Raw genomic sequence first — 10,422 nt, forward strand, 5'->3', positions numbered from 1 at the left:
GGAATATGAACACACACACACACACACACACACACACACACACACACACACACACTCTACATATATACATACACTCAGACCTACAAACATACAGACAGGCACGTGCATTGATAAATGGACATATAATGACGAATCGGCAAAGTCAGATCAATGGATGGACAAGTAAATGGACATAAATGCAAAACTGAGCCACTTACTGGGAGATAAATATGAAATGTTGATAGCTAGAACAACACATCAATACGAATATATATATATATATATATATATATATATATATATATATATATATATATATATATATATATATATATATATATATATATATATATATATATATATATATATATATATATATATATATATATATATATATATATATATATATATATATATATATAAGTTTCTTCGATTTACTTTTTTGGGGGTATAATCGGCCTTGAGGTTTCCAGCAGCACTCTCGTCCCAGCGAGCATCGTGGGGAGCGGACGGCCTGGGCCTGTGGTCATGGTAACATGGCTGTCCTTTTCCCTTCCTCCGCAGGGGAGACGGTGCCGTCGTTCTCCGAGAAGAAGACTCGCCTGCCCTCCGGGGGCTGGATCACGACGTCCAAGCTGACTCACGACGAGGTGATGTCACGCAAGGTGTCGGAGGTCACCGTGGAGTGCCGGGCGCTCAACCCGGCTATTGACCGCGCGGTGACCAAGACCCTCATTATTGCCGTGTCCAGTGAGTCCTCAGAACACTCCAGCCCTAGCCTCTCTCTCTCTCTCTCTAATGTATATAAATTAAGAATTTTACAGTTAGATTTTAATATAATTAGCATGAAAAATTGTCGTGAAACGCGTGGAATTTATATTAACTGTGATGTAAGTGTTCGTATTACAATCACGACTGCCTTTCCACTTCACCGAAAAGTAAATAAACTGCGACGAAAGGGAATAATAAGATGCAGGATTTTCCGGTGGACTTCTTCCTGCCAGAGACAAGGAGCAATATCGTCCCGTCACAAGTTTAAGAAGAGCTCAATTATGAACATGCAGGGCAATTTGGGCATTATCGTATGACGTCATAAAACTCGTGACTGCAGAACGCGGGGCCACGAAGCTCCGCAATTATCCCAATGAGGTAAAACCCGCAAGATCATACTTCAGGAGATGAGCTTCCAATTACGCATGCTCATCAAAAACACTAAAAACATCACAACGAAAACGCATATAACGAATTACATAAGACGGATTAAGATTAAGTAAAGGTAGAATTACAGTGCATAGTCCATTCTAAGTGCCAGTGGAATCCATTGGCAAGGCAGGTCATTCATCCAGTGTCGTAATGCCATGAATCATTGAGGAAGAATACGTCACCGCCTTTTCAAAGCGGCTATTCAGGGAGGGTCGCGGCCGTATGTCCTCATCTCCCTCTGTTTACTGGAGCCCCAACACTGTGCTTTGTAGTCCGGCACGCTCTCCAACCCACCCCCTCCCCCTCACTCTCTCTGTCCTTCATGTGTGTGTGTGTGTGTGTGTGTGTGTGTGTGTGTGTGTGTGTGTGTGTGTGTGTGTGTGTCAGGAACCCCCCGAGTCGATTTGCGAGTGGCCCAACCAAAACAATGGCCAAGTTTGTCTGGGCGTGAACAAGGCCCGGCGGCTGCTTCGCGACATTCACAGACATGAGCTGCGGATGGGCGGGCCACGAGGGGCAGGAATAGGAGACCGTGGCGTGGCGGTGGGAGGCTGAGATTGACATGACGTATTCTGGTGTCACTGTTGATCCCTCTGTGTGCTGTGTGTGTGAGCGTGTGTGTGTGGGGGGGGGGGGGGGGGCGTCATATATCAGACAGTTCTTTTCCATAAATTTATAATCTATATATCTCCTTGTTTTCATTTATATTGCCATTCGTTTCCCTTTAAGGCATTAGATATGTTATATTTTCTTCTTTTGTCTCGTGTTCTCAATCCGGGAAATGCTTGCACAAAGGAGGTTTAGGAAGGGAAGCTTGGAGGGCGGGAAGGGAGGAGAGTCACGGTCACTCTTTGAAGGCCTTGGTCGAGTGGGAGGGAGAGAAGCCGCCATGACTCACGCTTCATCTGAACAGAGTGATATAATTATGTTCTTGAATTTAAAAAAAAAGTTCAATCGCTCTTAAATGTTGAATTCTTGTTTCATGTGTTTATCTTCGCTCATAAATCACGACGCGCACACGCAATAAATTCTCACGTCAATCGCTCATTTCAATGTAAGACAAATACACGAACGTGCTTCCCCTCGGCCGATGCCCACACGAGCGTCTCTTTACCAGTGTTCCGCGAGCCTGTCACGCAGACCGATGACGCAATGAGGAGTGACCCAAGACCCGCAAAACGCCGCGATGAGGAATGACATGGTGACGTGTGTGTGTGTGTGTGTGTGTGTGTGTGTGTGTGTGTATGTGTGTGTGTGTGTGTGTGTGTGTGAAAAAGAACACATATTATCCTCCATAATTTCAGGATATTCTCTGCTTTCTTTATTTTCTTTTACCATCGTAGACCCCAACACATTTTTCTTGCCTGGAGCATTCGTCGGTACGATAACGTGACCTCTACTGCGCCCCGGCCACCGCGCCTCTCAAAGAAACGTGTCGCAGATGACTGTTTGCCTAAGAGTGTTAATGCTTTGTGTCCGACCTGCAATTATTAGAGCTTGTCAGTTTAGCCTTTGTGGAATCCCTTCGCCGCCCCAAACCGTCCGCTCACCTTCAAGCCCTCAGCCCCAGCACGGCTTTGAGGGACGCTCGGTGAATATTTTATTTGTATTGATTAAGTCTCAAGGTGAAGGGTGTACGCAGGATAAAATTATTTAGTTAAGTCTTTTCCGGTTCCAGTAATAGCAATGTTTCTCCCATGATAAAATGAAGTTTTGGTATAATTGTGTGTGCATGTGTGTGTGTGTGTGTGTGTGTGTGTGTGTGTGTGTGTGTGTGTGTGTGTGTGTGTGTGAGAGAGAGAGAGAGAGAGAGAGAGAGAGAGAGAGAGAGAGAGAGAGAGAGAGAGAGAGAGAGAGAGAGAGAGAGAGAGAGAGAGAGAGAGAGAGAGAGAGAGAGCATATATATTTCATCCTCTGTTTTCCATTAGTTTTCAGCATATTTATGGATCAATACTTCTTTGATTTACCCGCGTGTCTCCTCCCCTTCTCTCCTCTCCACTCTTCAGCGAACCCTGTTATTTTCATCGCCTTTCCACTTCTCTCTCTCTCTCTCCTCTCGCCCTTCTACCTGTTCTCCCCTCTGCTCTCCTCTCCACTCTTTTCTTCCTTTCTCTTCCCCTACATCATCCCTCCTTTCCCCTCCTCTCCTCTCTAATCTCCCCTCTTTTCCCTCGTTCCTCGTTCAGTGACCTAACATGACCGTCCACCCTCAGAACCCCCCGGCCCGCCCCGTTTCGTCGGTGACCTGACCCGAGAGCTACTGGCCGGCGCAACCCTTGACCTGACCTGCCAAACCGAAGGGGGTCAACCGCCGCCCACTGTGAGGTAAGCTGTTGTGTGTGTGTGTGTGTGTGTGTGTGTGTGTGTGTGTGTGTGTGTGTGTGTGTGTGTGTGTGTGTGTGTGTGTGAGAGAGAGAGAGAGAGAGAGAGAGAGAGAGAGAGAGAGAGAGAGAGAGAGAGAGAGAGAGAGAGAGATATGACAGCCCAAACGCATATCAAAACAGAAATTTCTTTTAAACAAACTCTCTCTCTCTCTCTCTCTCTCCCCCTCCCCCAATGCCCATAGGATATATAAAGGAAAAGAGGAACTACCGACGGAGGCGAGGAAGGAAGGAAACACGACACTCGGCCTGGCTAAGCTGCTGCTGACGCCTGCTGACAACGGCGCCGAGGTGCTGTGTTGGGTCAGCTCCACCGTCAGCAGCAGCAAGAGGAAGCCGCTCACCACCTCAGCAGCGCTCACCGTCCTGTGTGAGAGAGAGAGCGAGAGTGAGAGAGAGAGAGAGAGAGAGAGAGAGAGAGAGAGAGAGAGAGAGAGAGAGAGAGAGAGAGAGAGAGAGAGAGAGAGAGAGAGAGAGAGAGAGAGAGAGAGAGAGAGAGAGAGAGAGAGAGAGAGAGAGAGAGAGAGAGAGAGAGAGAGAGAGAGAGAGAGAGAGAGTCCAACAGCGTGCGAATTACAAAACAAAGCTGCCTCTCGAGCAAGTCTATGCAAAAATAAGGTCACACACCCGGCTCCTCTTCGGCCTGGCGGCGTGGGTCACTCCGCACGCCGGGTCGGGGATGGCTGCCGCGCGGAAAACAGCTCCCACTCCCGAACTCGGCCAAGAAAAATCCAAACTCAACTCGCGAGTAACACTTACACACCGGAGAAAGCATGCTCGGGAAGTTTTTGTTTTCATTAAAGCGCTTATTAAGGAAACTCCCGTCCGAAATGAGAGAAATGGTGATGTAATTACGCTGCAAAACTTACTCACGCATGTAACAGCGGCGGTTGAATATATTTCCCCGTACTTAATGCCTTGTAGGTATTCAATATAAATGTTGATATATTTTTCAGGTATCAAATGTTGACAATTCAATGCGTGTTTCAATGATTAGGAACATGAGTGTTTTGAAGTTCAATCGATAGTCTCCAATAACAAGCTCGTACTCCTTGCTGCTGCAGTGCGTTATCATACCCCGAGATTGAATAATATATGAATAATCGATAATTCCCAGACGCAACAAGGCGGCGCTCCTCAGTGCCCTCCTGAGCGTCGCCCTGAAACACACCGACGCGGCGGGGCTCCCTCCCCCTGTGATGGGGCCGCGAGAGGCTCTTAGTCGCCCTGCACCGCAAGCAGTCCCGGCGATATTCAGGGAAGAGCCGCTCAGGCCCGGCTAATGCACTGGCAGGTCCAGGCAACGGGTCCATTGTCAGCAGCGGCAAGAAACTTTACGGGGCAGACCTTCCTGCCGCCGCCTGGGCCGCCGCGGAGCAGCCTTTCTCGGCCAATTTTCTCTTCACTCCCAAGTGCAAAACAGAAACGCCCACAGAGCTCCCGCTTCTCCGCTCCAACTATTTTCTTATTTCTCTTTCATTGCTACAATAGCGTCGGGGAGTGCTGCGTCATCCCCAAAGACCTGTGCGGCGCAGGCTGCCTCGTCCGCAGTCATGATGCATAAGGACGACAGATGCAGGAATAAGTCCCTCTCTCCTTTACCTTCCCCCAAGTGTATAATTTTCCAAGGCCTGATCACGTGCTGGACTCATGGGCTGGCCATTCGTTTCTCTCTTTACAGTCGGTCTTTTGGATAGTACTGCTGGGAGCCCACACTCCAAACTCCCTACTCCCCTTGTTCAAGAGGGAATAGTAAACGCTTATAATCAGCGGAAAAATCTTTCGGACAGAGGGGCGGGAACCTCAGCCTGGCAGTGCGTGTGCGTGTGTGTGTGTGGGATGGCATTGTCGCTGCTGTTACTCCTGATCAAAGCGTGTCTAACACAGGACGGGCGACAAAGACTCAGGCACAGCCTACACACACGTTGGCAGCCTGCACGGCACCCTTTGTGCAGTGGTCTTGCTGTGAACGGATCACTGCCGCGCACCTGAAGAACTGACAATCGGATATGGATTTCCTGGCAAAGGCTCCACCAGAAACAAGAGGCGAGACATCTTTAAAAATACATGTCTTTTATCGCAGCCACCTTTTACCGCGTGGACTGGTAGTGACACGAACAGGAAGCTGCGCCCACATGGAATCAATATCACGTCTTATAAATAAGGGCATTCACTTCTTTATACATACACGTAACAGTAACCTCTTTCAAACGTCCTGGAAACAAAGGCTTCCTCCCTCTCATCGTTGTTCCTGCTCTGCGAAAAATAACGGCTCTGTATATGGCAAGAGCGAGGTATATCTACTCGAAATGAATTGCAAAACTTGATCGGCTTCACGAATATTAAATATCGATAGAGGAACGATTGAACCCGGTCCTTTTTATTTTAACTTATAGAATCATACGTTGGGCACAAGTGGAAAACCCGGACACCTACAAAGAGATGAAGGTCCTTGTATCAGATGAAACATAACTTTTTGTATTCTTTCCTTTTGTCTAAACTCCGTCATCCCACCCGTGAAGGTGTTGGCAAAGGTATGCACGCTAGACACGCGGTCACAGGAGCCACCTCTCGTCAGCGCTGCAGCAAGCAACACAATCAGAATCTTCACCGAAGCCAACTGAAGCGGAAAGGCTCACAGGAGTAGTCAGCCTGGAAGGAGACTGGCAGGAGGAGGGAGAAAAAGTGAGCAAGGTAAAGAGGGGGAAAGAGGGATTACAGGCATCCGTTATGAGAGCCTCGGATTTCAATCCCATATGAGATAGTTGTCAAAGTGGATCACTGGGGGATATTTTCCAATAGTTTGGGAACAATAAGGGACGCGAGGCCTCTAGCTCCCGGGGTGGTTCTGACCTTTTATTACTCTTTTATTTTACTTTTTTATGTGTTTGCGAGTCTACAGTTCGGGGACAGTTGGTAATGATCACTTAGGCCGCCGCTTTGAGCACGCGGCCCACAGCTTCAATGGCTCGTTGGGTCGCGGCTCGCTCATCCCGCCCGCCTGTCCGCGCCGCCGCCGAGTTTACGGGCCATCCATCAAACAACTGTTGCCCAAATTACACGATGGAAATGTACGGGATTATGTGTGTGTGCGTGTGTGTGTGTGTGTGTGTGTGTGTGTGTGTGTGTGTGTAGTAATATAACTCTCTCTCTCTCTCTCTCTCTCTCTCTCTCCCACAGTCCCGCCGTGGGAGGTCAACGGGTGGGTGTCGCCGCCCACGGTGGAGGAAGGTCAGCCGCTCACCCTGTCCTGCCTCTCCTCGCCGAGCCTCCCGCCCGCCAACATCACCTGGAGGGCCAGCTGGCTCACCCTTTTGCCCCCGGAGGTCACCCACAGCCCCGCCGCCTTCAGGGGGGTCACCACGAAGTAAGAGTTCCTCCTCCTTGCCTTGCCTTGCCTACATTGATTCAGAGCCGTGAAGGTCCTTGGCCCAGTGGCTTAGTCAGTGGACGGCAGGTTCTTAGAAAGAGCACTTTTCTACCATGTAAATTTGAGTCTAGTACTCATTATACTTTGCAAATAACAGCTCCTCCCTCACCCTGACGCCACGCACCCTCTCACTCAGCCACCGCCGAGAACAGTAATTTTCCCCAAGAACAGTAATTTTCTCCCGGGTTATTTATTTCGCGTACGTGGAAAAAATGGCTTAGTCACCTCACGTGCAGCCTAGGCCTCGCCGAGCCGCGCTTTCTTTACAAAAATAATATAAGATTAAAAGAACAACGTAAAGGTTTCGCCTGCAGAAAATTTTGGTAAAGGATTAAAGTTTTATTGCCACATTTTTGTACGCAATAATGTCTTTTTCACGGCACCAAGGAGTGTGGGAAGGGGAGGGTGGGGCGACTGTGTTGTTTGTGTGTGTGTGTGTGTGTGTGTGTGTGTGTGTGTGTGTGTGTGTGTGTGTGTGTGTGTGTGTGTGTGTGTGTGTGTGTGTGTGTGTGTGTGTGTGTGTGTGTGTGTGTGTGTGTGTGTGTGTGTGTGTGTGTGTGTGTGTGTGTGTGTGTGTGTGTGTGTGTGTGTGTGGGTGTTGGTGTGTGTGTGTGTGTGTGTGTGTGTGTGTGTGTGTGTGTGTGTGTGTGTGTGTGTGTGTGTGTGTGTGTGTGGTATGGCCGAGTTAGTATGGGTGTCGGGGTGATTAGGTTCGTGTGGCTGTGGGTGAGACTATGGGTGTGGGTACGTGATTATGTTTGTGTGAGAGTGGGTATGGTATTCTGTGTGTGTTGGTGTGGGTGCGTGTTTGTGTGCATATGAGACTGGCGGAGGTTGTGTATGTGTGGGGTGGGGGGATGAGGGGGGGAAGGGGGCGGTGAGGCAGAGACCATGACCTACTTTCGCTCCGTTTACTTCACCCCTCTTTTTTATCTTTCTCTCATGCATTTCATTTGTTTAACTTAGGTTAGGCTAAGTCATATGTATGTACCCTACCCCCCCCTCCTCTGTAAATACCCCCCCTCTTTTCTCAATAAAATCTGAATCTGAATGACTGAGGCTGTGCGGTGTGTGGCGGGCAGGTCCGAGGTGGTGGTGGCGCGGGCGGCGGCGAGCAACGACCGGCGGCCGGTGGTGTGAGGACAAACGGCGACAGCCTCGCCCGTCTCCACCTCCCTCCTCCGTGAGTATATTCTTCTTCACCCAACACACAGGGCAGTATTACTAAACATGTCGTCGCCAAAGTTCACCTATTTGACAAGGCTTTCCTAGGAGTTTGGGGCATTTCCAGAAGTAGTTTTATGGCCCTGGTGGTAGTGTGACCCTTCCTCTGTACCGTGAACCTAAAGAAACACACATTTGACAAGGCTTTCCTAGGAGTTTGGGGCATTTCCAGAAGTAGTTTTATGGCCCTGGTGGTAGTGTGACCCTTCCTCTGTACCGTGAACCTAAAGAAACACACATTTGACAAGGCTTTCCTAGGAGTTTGGGGCATTTCCAGAAGTAGTTTTATGGCCCTGGTGGTAGTGTGACCCTTCCTCTGTACCGTGAACCTAAAGAAACACACATTTGACAAGGCTTTCCTAGGAGTTTGGGGCATTTCCAGAAGTAGTTTTATGACCCTGGTGGTAGTCTGACCCTTCCTCTGTACCGTGAACCTAAAGAAACACACATTTGACAAGGCTTTCCTAGGAGTTTGAGGCATTTCCAGAAGTAGTTTTATGGCCCTGGTGGTAGTCTGACCCTTCCTCTGTACCGTGAACCTAAAGAAACACACATTTGACAAGGCTTTCCTAGGAGTTTGGGGCATTTCAGAAGTAGTTTTATGGCCCTGGTAGTCTGACCCTTACTCTGTACCGTGAACCTAAAGAAACACACATTTGACAAGGCTTTCCTAGGAGTTTGGGGCATTTCCAGAAGTAGTTTTATGGCCCTGGTGGTAGTGTGACCCTTCCTCTGTACCGTGAACCTAAAGAAACACACATTTGACAAGGCTTTCCTAGGAGTTTGGGGCATTTCCAGAAGTAGTTTTATGGCCCTGGTGGTAGTCTGACCCTTCCTCTGTACCGTGAACCTAAAGAAACACACATTTGACAAGGCTTTCCTAGGAGTTTGGGGCATTTCCAGAAGTAGTTTTATGACCCCGGTGGTAGTCTGACCCTTCTTCCGTACCTAGAACCTGAAGAACCACTCATTAGAACCCGATTGATCCCCTCTTTGACCTTTAGAAATAGCTGATGTGAGAAGCGAAAGTGACTTATAATACCAACCTTATCGTCACCTTCGTAAACAAAGCGCCTAAGTCATTATTTTCTACTTTACAGGAAATCAGAAAAGAACTGTCATTATCTCATTTGGCTTAAGATTTAGGCAGAAATGAAAAGGTCAATTCTAGAACACTCAAACCCTGAATAACGAAGGCAACTCTACAAAAATGAGCGTCACTTGTTGAAAAATTGATGTAGACAAAAACCTGGAAATGGCTGAAAAATGACTTAGGCGATTATTTTATGAGGGTGCCGATATTCTTCTCACCCCTCAATCCCACTACCCACCCGTCACTCCTTCCCTGCCGCCTCCCTCCTCAATCCACACTCCGCCATTCCCTGTAAACTCAAGGACAACGTATTTACGCTGTCATATCCTCCCAATGTTGTCCATCCACACCTGTCTCTCCCTAACTCACTCTGATATACCTGCTGGAGGATGAAATTTATGTGTGTGCTCAGTAACTGCATCGTGGCTCGTGTGCTGACTCACAGACTCCCTCAGCTTGCCCAGGGAGAGACACACAAGGCTGGCTGTACATTAGTGGAACTTGTTTTGAGTAATGATATTAATGTGTGTGTGTGTGTGTGTGTGTGTGTGTGTGTGTGTGTGTGTGTGTGTGTGTGTGTGTGTGTGTGTGTGTGTGTGTGTGTGTGTGTGTGTGTGTGTGTGTGTGTGTGTGTGTGTGTGTGTGTGTGTGTGTGTGTGTGTGTGTGTGTGTGTGTGTGTGTGTGTGTGTGTGTGTGTGTGTGTGTGTGTGTGTGTGTGTGTGTGTGTGTGTGTGTGTGTGTGTGTGTGTGTGTGTGTGTGTGTGTCATCGCCTCGCCTGGACGCAAGATAACAGCCACAGTTCCGCCAGTGTTTGTCTGTAGCGATAAACACGAGCAAATCCTCCGCTCATCATTCAGCAGACATTCGTTCAGGTTAATTCCACCTCGAGTCTTGACAATCCCTTTTAGTCTTGAATAATTGTGTTTCATGTTATTGTGTTCGTGTCCTGGAATATTTTTGTTTCGCATTTATTTTTTGCATTTTTTTTCACTCAGGTAATCTAGCTTATCACAGAGAAGAGTCACCAAGTTATTTCACGAGGTCACACACAGAATTCACAAAGCCTCAGGTGCAATTATCCCCCACCCAACGCCCTCTCCTTGCCCACAG

The 10,422-nt window shown here is 48.3% G+C and overlaps 1 pseudogene; it reads left to right on the forward strand.

Annotated features, from left to right (window-relative positions):
• Positions 1–3,511, forward strand: part of LOC126981303 (nephrin-like) — a 38,270-nt pseudogene extending 34,759 nt beyond the window's left edge.
• Positions 3,512–10,422: the final 6,911 nt, after the last annotated feature.

The sequence above is a fragment of the Eriocheir sinensis genome, chromosome 47, assembly GCF_024679095.1.
Source record: "Eriocheir sinensis breed Jianghai 21 chromosome 47, ASM2467909v1, whole genome shotgun sequence".
Lineage (NCBI taxonomy): Eukaryota > Metazoa > Arthropoda > Malacostraca > Decapoda > Varunidae > Eriocheir > Eriocheir sinensis.